Genomic DNA, 16,535 nt, shown 5'->3' on the forward strand with positions numbered 1-16,535 from the left:
GCTTTATCCAGAAAGCCCCACCTTCATTTATTTAGACTTCCTGAGCCCACCCAGCTCTGACCCAATACAACTTAAGACAATGACGCAGAATCTGCTCTAGACCCCAACACCCCTTGGCACCATTGCCTAGAGAGTGTCCACATAAGTGTTTGCTTTATTTGGTTTGCACGGTGTATATTCAGGGAGAACAGGCATTCTTGAGTTCATCACAACTGTCACCTCTCCCTGTGAAACCAGGCCCTGGTCTACCTTATTTATTTCCATCTCAAGCCTGGCCCTAGAGGCAGTGAAGTTTGTGACCTCCAGAAGGGTACTTTCCAAAGTCACAGTTTCTCAATTTTGATAAGATGCTATGCTTAGAATCAACCTTTTCCTTTCTAACTGTCCCTTGAGCCAGAGATAGCAGGTATCAGTTATACAACCTAAACACAGACCTACGTGGCTCAGCTACTGGCAGCATGCCTGACTTGGAGAAAGCCATTCCCATTCTCCTGAAACACTTCTTTAGAAAAATGAGGAAATGGAGCAGCTGAGTAGCTCAGTCAATTAAGCATCTGCCTTAGGTCATGATCTTGGGGTCCTGGGATTGAGCCCCACATCAGGCTCCTTGCTTGGCAGGGAGTCTGCTTGTCCCTCTCCCTCTGTACCTCCCCCCAACTCATGTATGTGCTCCCTCTCTCTCTCTCTCTTCCTCATTCTCTCAAATAAATAAAATCTTTTAAAAAATTTGTTTAGAAAAATCAGGAAATGATCTTCACAGGGTGATTTTGAGGATCCTGTGCAAACACAGGAGAACCTTCATTCTGGAAACAAATGGAAGGAAAGTAAGCTCTGAGGTTCTCTCCTACTAGCCTTAATTCTTCCCTCCCACAGGTTTCCAGCTCTTAATCCCTGCATATTCCATGTATGGACAGATATGAAAGTCCAGCTTTATTTGGAGAAGGATGTAGATAGCAGATATCAACTCGCCTTTGGGCATTGCAGGATTGCACCTGACACTGTATGGATCCAATCTGAAAATTTGTAAGTTCTCCATTTTTCTCTCTCTGCATGCAACCGGTTGTGATGTAGCACCAAGGAGGCTTCACCTGAAAGATGTCACCAGCAAAACAATACCTTCTCCAATGAGTCTTTTGTGCATACGAGGATGGGTGTCTTACAAATAGAACTTCATGTCATTTAAAAATTTTTGTTTATTATGAAAATAACATTTTTACTGACATGAAAAGTGGCTCGCTGAATAGTACCCAGGACGAACAAAGCAGGCTCACTCGATTATTGGCTGACATTTAAGTTATTTCTGAATTTTTTGCTATTATAATAATCCTGAACCTTTTGGTGCAGGAAAGTATAGATTCCTAAGATTATTGAAAAAGTATAAATAGTTTTATGACTTTTAAATTTGAAGATACATTATAGTTTTAAGGCATTCCAAACCCCTTACCAAATACCTCACCAATAGAATTAAAGTGAGGTATTTCTGGCTGGCGTTGGTTAGTTTCACCTCATAGCCAATCTGGACCAATTATTCCTATTTTTACAACTTTTCCTTCAGTAGGGATTTTCAGCGAAAATCCCATGGATGCCATTTCCTTGACTACCAGTAGAGCAAGGATTTCACCATTTGTTTATTGGTCTGTGACACCTCCTCTTCAGAGTAACTGTTTTCAGAGGTTTGCCCTTTTACTAAGTGTTATCTTTTAAATTTATAAATGTATAATCTCTTTTTTACAAAATCTGTAAAAATGTTTTAAATTTAGGCTCGTGTTCATGATTAACTGAATCCATAGTCATCACCAACCTATTGCATACCATCTCTTTTTCATTCATGAATTCTTTATTTTGATTCAAGAAAGATGTGAGTGTGAAGTCCTTTCTGAGCTCTTACAGGTCTGGTAACATCTTCCTGTCCTGTTCTAGATAAGGCATCCTTGACTCACAGCCATTTTCCCCCAAGGGAAATTCTGTCAGTGTGGCTCCATGTCTTTTGACATGGTGAAGAAAACCAGTCTTTCCTTTCAGGGAAATCGGAGTCCTCAGGCTGGAAGTGTCAGATTATCTGATTTATATGTAAAGCAAACATGTTGCCTGAGAATGAGATTTACCCTCACCTGTAGAGATTATGGACTGGGTCAGGAACTTGAAGACACATTTACACTGCTATATCCTGCTTCTTTCTCCTCTACACCTGAAGAATGATATTACATTACTCCTTCCATGAAGGCATGACCATTGGGCTAAGGAGAAAAGATCTGTTGGAGCATTTGATAATTAGAAGAACAAGAAAGTGCCAGAAATAGAATGATCAGGACCTAAAAGGGTGGTAGATGTTGAAAAAAGCATTCCGGAAGAGAGGAACAAAATAGGCAAGGAGAGACGGGTAATGCAGAACAATGATGAGGGCAGGATGATTTAAATTGAAAGATTAATTTTAGGGAGCCCTCTCAGATAGGTTGGAGCAGAAGGTAAGCCTGGGTCATGGAGTGCCATGGAAACAGTGAGCAGACTTTAAATAATGTAGGGTCAACTCTAACACATAAATGATGTAAAGAAAGAAGAGTTTGGGAGAATTTAATCTGTTCTATTTTCATTCTTCATTTAGTGTCACCCCAATGAAAAAAAATATTGTAGAAAACATAGAGAGAATCCTGGGAGACCTGATAATCCATAATTTGGGAGCAAAAGTAAGTATACAAACCCAGACTAGTTCAGTTTTTTAGTCTGGAACCCAGAACTTGGTGGACTGCATCTTCTTAATAAACTGGAAGGAAATCTTCCAGGAAGGAGAGTTAGGGAGAGAGGAAGTGGTGTTTAACAAGTTCCCATTCCGCAACCAGCACTGGTGAAGTGTTTTATGGATATTTTCAATTCTTCAAGTCAAAATCAGCATCTGTGTGACTGGAGATAAGTTGATAAGCCTCTCCAAGACTCAGTTTCCTTATCTGTAAAATAAGTATAAGTAATCATAAAATTAACAATTAATACTCATTAAGACACAGGCATTGTGCTAAGGATCTTACATGAATTTTCATATTCTAAATAACAGTATTATCTCCATTTTCCAGATAAAGTTCCAGAGATGACCAATGACTTACCTAAGTCACAGAGCTGCCAAATAGCTCAACTTACATGTGACCCCAGGGCAGTCTGTCCCCCAAACCCCACTACCGGGTTGTTCCCTAGGGTTGGTTGGCTTTGAAGGAAATCTTGCCCTGATTGCCCCCAGAATATTCAGCCTCCATTGGTGGAGCCACCCCCCTCCTGACTCTTGCATACTTTCTTGTCTTTCAGATGTGTCCCTTCATTAATTCGTGTCTTTATGACCTGAATCCGCAAGTGACTAAGGAACTGATTAGTAAGTGCTGGTGGTGAGAAAACAGAGAAACACTCCAGGAGGAAGCTCAGACTCCTCCTTTACCCTTTACATCTCCTCTCCCCTGACACTCCTCCCAGATAAACATTCCCTTCCTCAGGGAGGCAGAATGGTCCCTGCTAATAATGATCCTCATAAACTCAGCTGCTACTGACTGTGAGAGTCCTATGCACTATGTCCAGGGTTAAGCACTCTGCCTGCACTGGCCATTGAACCTCTACCACTAATCAAACACATGTTGGTTTCAATTCCATTCTGGCTCCCAAAATTTAGAGAAGCTGAGATATAAATGGGAGCTTCTTTGGGGAAAAAAAAAAAAAGCTGCCTGATTCTTCCTTTACCCTTCTCCTAGATTGGATGATGTTGCATTTTGAGCAAAAAATTGGCCTGGTTTCAGCCCAAAGATACCTCCTTCTAGTAGTCTCTACCTCCAGGCACCTGAAGTTTCCAGGTCTGCCAGAAGCCAAAGCAGGCAGCTGAGGCCCCCAGTGGGAATCTGAAAACCAATAGAATTTCTGGGCTGAAAGGACTTTTCCTTCATTAACGGAAGATTCACTAGTCCTACCCAGCAAGTAGTTTTCTGGCCTCTGCTCACATACCTCCACTGACAGGGAGCTCACTATTATAAAGTAGGAAGCTTGAGGCAATTGATCTGAATTATTCTTTAAACTCCCAAGGTATAGTTTCCAGGCTCACCCAAACTAAATGTGAGTGGGGCAGCTTGACCAATGCCTTCACTCTGCTGATAATTGGGCCGCCATTCTAGAGAGGTGGACAGGCAAATGGGGACCAGCTGCTGTGACGCCAACTCCCTTCACTGTCTCATTTCAACGTATAGCTCTTAAGTTACTAGCATGGGAGGGAGTGATTGTTCCCAATTTATGGATGAAGAAACCAAGGCCCAGAACTGTCAATGAAGTGATCAGAGATGCCAGTGACTAAGCATTGCCTCCAGCCCCAACCTCATGTCTCCTAGTGGTTGCCTCATTCCCTAAACCTGCTCTGCTCCCATTCAGAGTAGGAGAAAACTCCTTTGGCCTCTCTGATCCTCCTTTACTGCCAATGTCTAAGTTATCTGTTTTGCCTTCTAGGTCTGCTGCTGCAGCAGGGCAAGTACCATGCCACTATTCAAATATCCCCAAAGTAAAGGAACCACGTTTGCACCAATATGGTGAGAGATTAGAGCATATTTCCATTCCTTAGTGATGGTACTTAGCCTTTAGGGTCATTATAAATGTTTCATTCATTCATAAGATTTCAATTAAGCTTCTACTATGTGCTAACTGCTAGGATATGGCTATGAACAACACAAGACTCTGCTCTCCTGGAGTTTCTAGCCTAGTTGAGTGCACTGACAAAGAACTAGGAAATAACTGCATAGTCAACTAAATTCCAGCAGATGGTGCATACACTGAAGAAAACAAAGCAGAGACTGAGAATAACAGGTGGAGGCAGGGAGGGAGGCATCAAATTAAGAGAATAGAGTCACGCAGAAGGCTCTTTGAGATCTTTCAACTGAGCCATGAATGATAAGGCAGGAGTTGTGCCAAGACCAAGGGGAAGAACATCACAGATAGAAGGATGAGAATGTGCAAAAGCCCTGAAGCAGGAATGAGTTTTCCTTTTGGAAGCAGGAAAGGAAAGCAATGTGACTGGGATGTGGAAGGGCACCAGTTGTAGGAAGTATCTTTACAAAGCTTTTGTAAAAAGTTTTATTAATGTATCATGTATTTATTTGCAACTATTCTATGTTGAAAACACTCTGATCGAGTGCCACCATCTCAGGTCTCTCAAAAAAAAAAAAGTATATCGACCACTCTCTTCCCTACTTCCCTACTTATTTTTCTTCATAAAATTCATTATTATCTGACTTTTACTATACTGTTTCTTTTCTGTCTCTACTACTAGAATGTATGGTTCATGAAAGCAAGGACTTTTTCTTATTCCCTGTTTTTATCCCAGGTGTCAGCATTACAAAAATGAATTAGACATGGCTCCTGACTAGAGTCCAGCCTAGTAAAGGATAAGACAAATAAATAGGCAATCTTATATGCGGTAGGGTCTTCTGGTTGGGATTCTGTGGAAGTAGAGAGGAAAGATCCAGCAGCACTCCCTGTGGACTTCCAGAAAGGCTTCAAGGGGAAGCAGGCTTTAAACTGGGCATTGAAGAATGATTAAGAGTTTCTTCCTGGGAAAATACATTAAAGACAGAGAACACCTGATGTGCAAATACACAGGAGTAGGAAAGGACCTGATGCTCTGAACCACAGGAAGAAGCTCTAGGTGACTGGTCGTAGGAGTCATGGAGGATGGAAGCATGAGGAATAAGGATAAGTTTGTAGTGAACTATACATGCTTTCTGAGAACAAGGGTTCATGTGATGGGTCAAGCCACCAAGAAGAAGGTGCAGTCCATGAAAGGGAACATGAGAATTTGAAGACCAACACTACAATTGAATCTGTCTTTAGGTTGGTGGCTTAGTTATGTAAGATTCTAAACTAATACTGTGTGATAGAAATATAACACAAAACACACATGTAACTTAGAATTTTCTAGTGATGAAATTTTTAAAAGGAAAAGGAAACATATTTAGCAATATATTTCATTTGTCAAATATATCCAAAATATTATCATGTCAACATTTAATGAATATAAAATTATTAATGAAATATTTTACATTCTATTTTTGTCCCAAGTCTTTGATTCCTGTGTATATATATTTTATAAGTTATATATAATATGTTATATATTATTATATGTTATATAATATATGTTATTATATATAACATATATTACAAGTATATTTCATACTTACAGAACATTTCTATTTGGACTAGTTGCAACTGAAGTTCTCAGCGTCCACCTATGGCTAATGGCTGCCATACTGGACAATGCAATTCTAACTAACTTGCTGCCAGTTGCAGCACTTTGAAAAGCCTAGAGCATCTCATTTTATACCCACCAATACATCTAGGCTGCCATCTATCACAGCAGCTCCAAATTGTGCCCCCATGTCATGTTAGTCCACAGACATATTTGCTTCAACCCAGAAAGTGTTTTGTAAATGTGACTGTGTTGCCAATATTAAAAGTAAGAAATATGTCTTGTGATCAAGCAGAACATCTGGCAGTATTTTATATCCTTGTGTCATGAAGTAAGTCAAGGTGAGAAGGAAGATCCATCTTAGTTGATGAGAGACAGTACAGGGAACAGAATTTTTTATCCTGGGAGACGCAGTGGATGGATGTCCAAACTGGTATATGGTTCAGCACCATGGATAGTGGACAGCAGTATGAGGGAAGTGAGATGGGCAGAGGAAGAGGCTCTCAGCTCTGGTTTACATCCTCCTTAAAAAGGGGTATGAAGTTGACTAATATCTTTATTATCTCACACAAAATTAGGTCTCGCTTGCTGACCTCCTCCTTGGAATGTCCTCCACATTCCAGACCCTCACCTATATAGATGTTCATGTTGATTACTCAACTGCCGCCTGGAATTTCTTTCCCCACCCTGAACTCCAAGGATCCCCTACTTCTCTGGGTATGGAGGCTATTTTCCTGTAACTCCTCACCAGAATTCATGTGCTGATTCCTTATAATCTCTTCACAATAAATTCTTTTTTGCAACTCTGAACTATGGGTTGTCCTCCCTCCATAGTGCCATGTGGGCGGGGGGAAAGATAGCCAGAGATGGCTGTGGGTCTGATCATGATGACAAAAAACTTGCAGAATAGAGGAGGGTTCCTAGGTTAATTTAGTCTTTGTCTCAGAAATATCTCAACACTCTGGTCTGGAATTTCCCCAAAACTAAGGAACAAGTCTTCCTGTCTTCTCTGAGATGTTTTCTGGATGATTTTGTGGCCTTGGGCCACAATCCCCTCACTGTGAAGTGAGTTTTGTTCTCATCCAATAGATCCCTCAGGCAACCTACAAAGTTGTGGTTTATGGAAGAAAACTTAGCTCTGGTAACCCCATTTTTCTTCTCTCTGTAACCAAACTTCTCAAGAGACATATTGCTATCCATTGTTTCTACTTCCTCACCTTTATCCAGTGCTCAATTTTGGATAACCTGCCTTATCCCCTCAACACAAAATAATTTACTTTAGGTTATCCATCACTTCCTTCAAGGCCAACATCAGCGAACTGAATAGTGTTCATGTTCCTCAAGTCATTAGCAATTAACTTTGCATGACCACTCCAATCTACTCCCCATCTGCTCCTCCTCCGCTTTTTCTTCCTTATCACTACCTTGATTCATGCCTGGCACTCTTCTGTATGCACATACATTACATCCACTTACTCTTTTAAATAAATTGTGTTGGTTATTAAGCTTTTATCTCTTGGTTATAAATCTAACTTTCTGTACTCTGTTTTGCTGTGCTGGGTCTGGAAGTATGAAAACCACCTATCTCTTTTACTAGCTTGCTCCTTGTTAGGATCCTTCACTTGAGGGAGGTTGCAAAGCTGAAGGAGGAGAAAAGAAAACTTTTCTCTCCTGTTTGCTTCCTATTCCTCTAAGCATTACCCGGCAATGGTTTTTCACCCAATCGGGGAAAGTTGGTTTCAGTTTACAAGTTGCTGGTTTGTTTGTTTTTTTAATGCTCCAAACCCAGCTTTATTCTTTTCCTCAGAATACTGCACCAATCAACGGGAGCCCCTTTCTCAGAAGTCTACTTCCTAGTTCCATGGGGTTTCTCCTCCAAGATCCTTAAAATTCATCCCAACCACCTTTTGTTGCCACTGGACCCATAACTTGGTTCAGATCTCAGCATGCTCCAGAAGGACAAGAATAAAGGATAAAATAACTTATATACTCAAAATAATTACTTTTTTTGATCATTTATATCAGCAGACATGGGGTATATGTGTAACAATTGATGTGAAAATGTTGGGGCTCTGGAGCAGACAGTCAAGAAAGAATTCTTGAGATGTCCTTGGTGCAAAAAGGTGGTTTTATTAAAGCGTGGAGACAGGACCCAGGGACAGTAAGGGCTGTACTAAGGCTGTGAGGAGTGATTGATCATACACTTTCAAGTTGTGAGGGGGTCAGGGATAGTGTAAGTCTCTAAGGAATTTGGAAGCAAATTTTCCAGGACCTTGAGGGGCTAGCTGTTGTTAGGAAAAGGTAATTTACTACTGCCTAGTAAAACCTTAGTCATGAGACCCTTCAGATATATATCAGTGGGACTTATGCTTGGAGAATGATGACTAACATATATCTTCGGTAGGGGGGTAGAGATAAAGGAAATTTCCAAAGGGATTTTTATATGTTAAAGAAAATTTAGGGCAGCCTGGATGGCTCAGTGGTTTAGTGCCGCCTTCAGCCTAGGGCCTGATCCTAGAGACCCAGGATCAGGTCCCGCGTCAGGCTCCCTGCATGGAGCCTGCTTCTCCCTCTGCCTGTGTCTCTGCTTCTCTCTCTCTCTCTCTCTCTCATTAATAAATAAATAAATAATCTTTAAAAAAAAAAAGAGAAAATTTACAGGATCCTAGGGATTGAGCTAATGTTAAGGTTGCTTTTTGCCTCTAGCAAAGTATTAATATCAAGGCAGCTAAGCTCCTTAAGGAAGATCACTTTGCCTGTCCCAAGTACTTGTCAATGGGCTATAAGTTTTAAAGAAGTTTAATTCTTTTTCTTTTGCCTTTGTTCTCTACATCAGTAATTGACTCTAAATATGTTAGACAAAAAAAGAATATAAACTGAGTTGTATGTGATTAATTGATGGGTGCCTTTATCCAAGATTACAGATTTAATATTAGATCACACAGCCTAAAATGGCTTTGATAGCTTATTGTGTTGGTTACTGGAAAATAAACTCAAAAACGGCCTTCATTCAATGAGGTTGAAGACTTTCTGGGTTCAATATAAGTAAGGAACCCGAAGACTTGGAGTGATTGTACTGTTAGAGTGTAGTTATTTTTGCAAACATATGTGCCCCTGCCGTTAAACCTGCTGAGAGAGCCCAAACAACAATCTCTTCACCAAAAAATTGGAAAAAAAAAAACAAAAAACGTTGGTTTGGACAGCATTCACATCCTTGAAAAGCTCTGTGGTGGGGATCCCTGGGTGGCGCAGCGGTTTGGCACCTGCCTTTGGCCCACGGTGCGATCCTGGAGACCCGGGATCAAATCCCACATCGGGCTCCCGGTGCATGGAGACTGCTTCTCCCTCTGCCTGTGTCTCTGCCTCTCTCTCTCTCTCTCTTTCTCTGTGACTATCATAAATAAATAAAAATTAAAAAAAAAAAAAAAAAGCTCTGTGGTGTCTGTTTTCTATTACCCGGAAAATGCTGCCATTGAGAAATACTCCCTGATTTCAATGGGGCATGATGAGACAAACGAGTAGCAAAGAGCAAGTGGTGGAGCTTAACTGGGCGGAAACAAGAAGGCAAGCTTATTGGAATGGATAGCCAATCATGAATTGGCAATCAGAATACTTGACAATTGCTAATTGATCACAGTTTTCCTATAAAGGAAATGGATGGTCCACCTACTAAATGTTAATTGATTGGGAAGATCTCCAGGTTTGGAATCCAGAAACTTGCCTTGGGTTGCCAAAATGGAAAGTCAGAGCTTTTCATCCAATTTCCAACTAAAGGCTGGTTCACATTCAGGAAACTCCTGATTGAAGGGGAGGCAAGGGATCTTGCAATATTGCCACAGCTTATACTGTAAGTCTTCCTACAAGTCTTTCCCAAATTGGCCTGTTGACATTTATTGAATCATGGTACACTGTGGAAAAATATCCAGAATTTTTGGGGATATGAGATACTGGCTCAGAAATTATGCTATTTTCCAGAAACTGAAAATACTTTTATGGTCCACCAAAGTGATTATGGTTGTCAAATGATAAATGGAGTTTTGGCACGAGTTTGATTCAGAATGGGCCTGATAATTACATGGACCCATTCTGTGACTATTTCCCCAATTCTTTAATGTATAATTGGAAGAGACATCATTAGCAACTGGCAGAAGCCCCATTTGGCTCTCTGATCCACAGAGGGAGAGCTTTTGGGAGAGGAAAGCCTAAATGGAAACTCCCAGAGCTTTCTCTTTTAACCCGATAATAAACCAAAGCAAAACTATATCACTGGGGGAAATTGGAGAGACAAAGACCATCATTTTAATCTGAGGATTAAATTAAAAGGATGCTGAAAAAATAAAAATAAATAGAAGGATGCTGATACTTGTATCAGGCAAGATTAATGCGAGAAGAGAAAGAGACAAAGAGAGGGATTACAAGGAATTGATTTACATGATTATAGGGGTTATTTAAGCAAGACCAAGACCCATGAGGAAGCTATGAGGAAGTGAGAATCAAGCACCCAAGCTACTGTCCACAGGAAATATTTCTTTTTTTCTCTCTCTCTCCTCCTTGTTCTTCTACTCCTCCTCCTCTTTCCTCTTCTCTTTGTTTCTCCCTGTCTCTCTCTTCTCCTTTCTCCCTCTCTCCCCTCAGCCTTGCTTGTAAATCCTCCCAACTAATTGAATCAGTCCTAACTGGATTATCCAGGATAATCTCCCTTACATTAGGTCACTCACTATGAACTTTAATTACAGCTGAAAACTCCCTTCAGAGCAACACCTAGGTTAGCATCTAATTAAATAACAGGACTGTAGCCTAGCCAAGTTGACAGGATAGGAAAAAAGAAACTCACAATACTTATCTCATCTTTAACAAGACTGTTCGCTGTCCTTAAAGTGAACCCATCCCCTGACACCTGGGATTTACTATTGCCCTTAAAATGTTTTTCCCTCTATTCCAAGATGTAGGGACCATCAAAATCAGCTTGCTTTTACTTGGCAGTGCTATCAGTACTGTTTTCACAGTTTTTCCTAGCACTAGTCAGCAATCCTGCTCTCTCTCATAATATAGTTTACAAAACTCTTGATCATACTGATGTCACAGAATATCACATATGTCCAATACATTAACATTATGCTAATTAAACTTGATGAGCAGCAATTAACAAGCATTAGCAAAATTAAAGGCATTAGTAAAATACACATGAGCAAGAAGGTGAGATACAATCTCATAAAAGCCCAGATCCCCAGCACTTTCATGAAGTTTATTCAAGTACAAAAAAGCACAAAGCTTCATGAGCCGTTTTCATTTTTAAGGTAATGCATACCACAATTAAAATTGTTATTCTGACACATTTACTGAATAACTCTTAAGGTACCAGTTCCAGTAGGAATCAGCAAAAATAGGCTCTCCAGCAAACAGTGCAAGCTTCTCTAACATCTTGTCCTTATAACCTAGGCAGAACAAACTATACTTTCAAAGTATCCATGGCAAATAAGGATGTTTATGGATGCTCTGGCAAGCTCTAATAAGAGAAACACAGTACAGATCTCTAGAGCTTTGGAGAAAAGCCCTATCTTGGCCCCAACTGTTTCAATTTTTAAAAACAGCTCCTGCCTTGCTACTTAGTCCTAGTAGAAATGAATATCTAAACATGGGATATCTAATATGCAATCAGAGATATCCTTCAGGGACTACATATCAAGTTTCTTTTTTTTCCCCCTGACATGCAGTTTATTTTTTTTATTTTTATAAATTTATTTTTTATTGGTGTTCAGTTTGCCAACATATAGAATAACACCCAGTGCTCATCCCGTCAAGTGCCCACCTCAGTGCCCGTTACCCAGTCACCCCCACCCCCCGCCATATCAAGTTTCTTTATGATATATTACATTGATTTTCAAATACTAAACTAAACTTGATTTCTTGAGATAAACCCCCACTTAATCATGATGCCTTTCCCTTTTTTTACATTTAAATCTGTATTGAAGTCACAAATATGTTGTTGAGGATTTCTGTCTCCACGTTCATGATAAATATTGGCCTGTAGTATTGACCCTGGTCTGGGTTTGGTATTAGGGTAAGGCTGGCTTCAGAGAAGGACTTGATAAATATTCTCTCCTCTTCAATTTTCTGGAATAGCTTGGGTATAATGTGGTGTTTAGTATGGAGCAATCTGGACCTAGAGTTTTCTGTGTAGTAAGGTTTTTATCTACAAATTCAATATCTTTAATAGATACAGGGCTTTTCAGGTTATCTATTTCTTCTCAAGAAGCTTTGGTGGTTTGTGTCTTTCAAGGAATTTGTTCCTTTTATCTACATTATAGAATTAATTGGCATAAAGTCATTTATAATATTTCCTTATTATTCTTTTAATACCTGTAAAGTCTGTAACGCTATCAGCCCTCTCATTCCTGAAGCTGGTCATTTGTGTCTTCTCTCTCTTTTTCCAAATCTACCTGACTAGAGTTTTATCAACTGTATTAATCTTTTAAAAAAACTGGCTTCTAATTTCACTGATTTTCTTTAATGTTTTTTGGGTTTATTTCATTAATTTCTATTCTATTCTTTATTACTTCTTTGTTTCATTTTTATTTATTTTTTTAAAGATTTATTTACTTATTTGAGAGAGAGAACATTTGCACATGAGCAGGGCAGGGCAGAGAAAGAGGGAGAGAGAATATCAAGCAGACTCTGTGCTGAGTGCAGGGCCAGATACGGGATCTGATCCCAAGACCCTGAGATTAGAACCTGAGCCAAAACCAAGAGTCTGACGCTCAATTAACTGAACCACAAAGACACTCCTGCTTGCTTTGTTTTTAATTATTTTAACTTTTCCTGTTAAGCTTCTTACAATGAATGATGAGGTCTGATATGTGCTTTAAGGAGAAGAACTCAAGCACATTTCCTCCTCCCCACTGGCTGGCATTTAAGGCAGGCGTGGCTCTGAATAGCTGGTCATTGTGAATGGCCTACCACTGTCCTTTCCTCCTGAGAACAACTCCTCATTGTAGGACCCTGGGCTTGATGGGGCCAGTTCCTGCCCACTAGTGGTTCAAAGTGTTCATAGTTATGGTGAAACATGCAGTCTTCACTCTCCCTGAGAACTCCAGCTCATTGAAAATCTTTGATGGTTGCCATGCGTGTCCCATGGAGTCTTTAGTGGCCTCTGTGGAATACAAGAGGAAATGCCACAGGCTCACAGAGCCCAGGATGAAGGGCAGGCCGTAGGCAAATTTATCTAGAGACCAGATACAGCCTACAGAGCCAGACAGCCTGGGTTCGAATCCTGGCTCCATGCTTACCAACCGTGTGTCCTTGGGCAAGTGACCTCATCTCTGTCAGTCTCAGGCTTCATGTCTGTGAACTGGGACAATAACAACACAACCCTCCAGGGCTATTGGATTAATGAAATTAATCTACAATGAATGCTTAGAGCAGAGCCTGGCACTGAGCACCGAGCTTGGGGCTCAATACATGTCTGCTATGGCTCTTCCTGCCTCTCCCGCAATGCCTGTGGGGGCCATGGGATCATTTTGGGGAGCAGGGTGGAGGTGGGAGGGGGAGGGAGATGGAGATGAAGGACCACTCCTCTGATCTCCCTTCTGTGGGTCTGGCTGCCTTGCTCCTGCCTCAGCCCCACCTGCCCCAGCTGGTGACTTCAGAGACTTCATTCACCTTCTCTGTGCTTCTGCAAAGAGAGGCCAGTCATAACAGTACCTCCCTCAAAGGGCTGTGTGGAGGATTAAAGAAGCAATTACAAGTAAAGCACTTAGACTGCCCCTTGAGCACAGGCAGCTCTCAACAAATGTTGTCTGGCATCATTGTTCTTACTTCAGCTAAGTGGTTCTCAGGTGCCATATGCAGCAGACTCCCCCAGAAGCTTATTCCTAGTTCCCCTCTCCTGGGAAAGACTCAACTGCTCATCTGTATTTCTACAAGCCCCACTTGTCCCGCAAAAAGCAATACAAGGTACCAAGAAACTCCGGCATTTCCACTTTCCCTTCCTTGATTCAGGTCAGCCCTGAACCCAGAAGAGGCATCCTCATCATCCTTTGTCAAATTCAATATGCCACTCAGAAGGCACCCCGCTTCCCTCCTACCCCTCACCCCATTTTCAAGGAAGTTTGTCTTTGGGGTAATGTTCCATCTTTAGACCTCTATGATTGTTAAAAATGTATATTTCTTTAAAAATGGAATAAATGAATGCCTGTGTGTGTAATGAATTCCATTCTATAGCAGAGTGACTCTCAATGAACTAAACCAGTCTAACCCACTGAATCAGGGGCAGGGATCTTCCACCTTCCTCTTCCACCCATTCTGCTGTACCCTGGACTTTCAGGACCTCTGCCTTTGGCTAGGGACATGGAGCTGCCTTCAAGCCCAAGGAGTTACAGTGGTGGGAGGTTGGGTTGCAGGGTTCAGGGGAGGAACACCTCTGCTGAGTATAGGAGGGCACTCATATACAAAACCCTGCTTGGCCCTTGGTTCTGCAACAGGAAACTCCTGCCTCCTGGTCATGCTAGACACCCCCTCCCTGGAGCCAGGGACGGGAGTCTGGGCACATGGGCCTTTGTCCCTGCAGTTCTGTCTGCCATCCATGCCCTATCCCATCTACACCCAGGGCAGTCTCCATCTCCTGGACTCAGCTCAAATGAGAGACATTCCCCACTCGTCACCCAAAGTGGCCTTTCTCCTATTCTCAATTTCACTCCATTTATACGATCTGTAATTATTCCACGTGTTGTTTATTTTGTCAGTTTCTGATTCTTTCCCCAGACTAGAAGTTGCTAGAGAAGCAGGGTGTCTGTTATTGCCTAGAGCCAAGGAGAATGCCTGGCACATCATAGGCCCTCAGAAACTAATGGCTGACTGGATAAATAAATTTCTATCCAAGTTAAATTCCTTGAAAGCCAATTACCCAGAAGAGCAGAGGTTTTAACTGGTAACAAAGGGCATGCCTTAGGAGGATGATGGAAATCTTGCTACTATGAGCAACACTTTTTAACTCCGTACATTTTTTTTTTCTGAACAAAGGTTTTCATCACATTTTCAAAATGCCCCCCAACAATTGATGGGATGAGCACTGGGTGTTATGCTATATGTTGGCAAATTGAACTCCAATTAAAAAATGCCTCCCAAAAAGGTAAAGAAGTTTACTCTAAAGAAAGTTCTTTGAAATAGTAAGGGAGACAGCTAATAGATGAGGATTGGGACTCCAACAGCTCCACCTTCCAAAGGAAACAACATCCACCACTCTGGAGATGGCCAGAGAGCCTGCTGGGGAGGCAGCTCCTCCTCATCCTGGCTGGGAGCTCCATGGGCCGCTGGGTTTCACTGGGTCCACATCCTGTCACATACGCTATGAGGGTAAAAGGAGATCACACATGGAGCAGGCTTGGCACAGTGAACAAAGCCCACCAAATAAATGGCAGAGCCACCATCCTCAGAGGTAGCTGCTGAGGAAAAGTAGGGAGCAATGGGGGTGGGGAGACAACATGTGAGCTAATGTTACCCTTAAATATCCACTCAAACTCCCTCTCTTCAGAGATTGATTCTCTAATAACCCCCTCCTCATGGGCCAGGTCTCCCCTCCATGGGCCCTCACATAGCACCTCCTACCTCCCCTTTACAACCAGGACTACATGTCACCCTCACAGGCTCACAGCAAGGATGGCTAAAGACTACCCGTCTCCCCATAGGGACGAGAGTGCCACAAGGACAAGGAAATGCATGGCTCACCCCTGAGCAGTGCCTTCCTGCTCTGTTGCCATACACCAGGCTTAGAAAGTCTACACCCTCTACCTCATCATCTCTTTAGACTCAGTGGCCCTGAGAGCCCCAGCCTGTGATGGGGCAGGCTGTCACTCCAAGTTCAGACCTCCAAAGAGCCAAGGACAACAGGCTTGTTCCTCCCGACAATGCCCACTCTTCTCCAATTTTCTTGATAAAATATAGCAAAATGCCAACTGGTTACACAAGACCAGGAAGACTGGAAAAGTACATTTCAAGGTAACTGATATTCTACAAACATCCCCAAGGAGAGTGTGAACTCTGCAAGGATGTCGATTCCGGAAAGCCATCACCCTGAACTAATGCTTTCGTTATGATCTCTTACAAAACTGGATATGAAGTGCCCAAAGATGGCCCCAGGGCTTCGTGAGATCTGTGAAGGACCCTGAACATTCCCTACAGCCCGGGACAGAGAGCACAGGGAGTGAAGAGTGCCTTTGTGTTGGAGCTCCCAGCAGCTGAACTGTGAGGCCCAGACCCCCAAGGCCTGTGTGGATACAGGGGAGCCGATGAGAGAGAGTGGTAGGAGGTGAAGTCAGAGAGAACTCCAGGGGACCCTGGGAGG

At 41.9% G+C, this 16,535-nt stretch overlaps 1 long non-coding RNA gene across 1 annotated transcript in view; it reads right to left on the minus strand.

Moving 5' to 3' along the window:
• Positions 1-2,555: 2,555 nt before the first annotated feature.
• LOC102151319 overlaps positions 2,556-16,535 on the minus strand; it is a 62,691-nt gene continuing 48,711 nt past the window's right edge. Inside the window, exon 7 of the long non-coding RNA XR_005377760.1 lies at positions 2,556-2,942. This is a non-coding gene — a long non-coding RNA (uncharacterized LOC102151319). The remainder of the gene's footprint in view (positions 2,943-16,535) is intronic.

The sequence above is a fragment of the Canis lupus genome, chromosome 24 (genome assembly GCF_011100685.1).
Source record: "Canis lupus familiaris isolate Mischka breed German Shepherd chromosome 24, alternate assembly UU_Cfam_GSD_1.0, whole genome shotgun sequence".
NCBI lineage: Eukaryota > Metazoa > Chordata > Mammalia > Carnivora > Canidae > Canis > Canis lupus.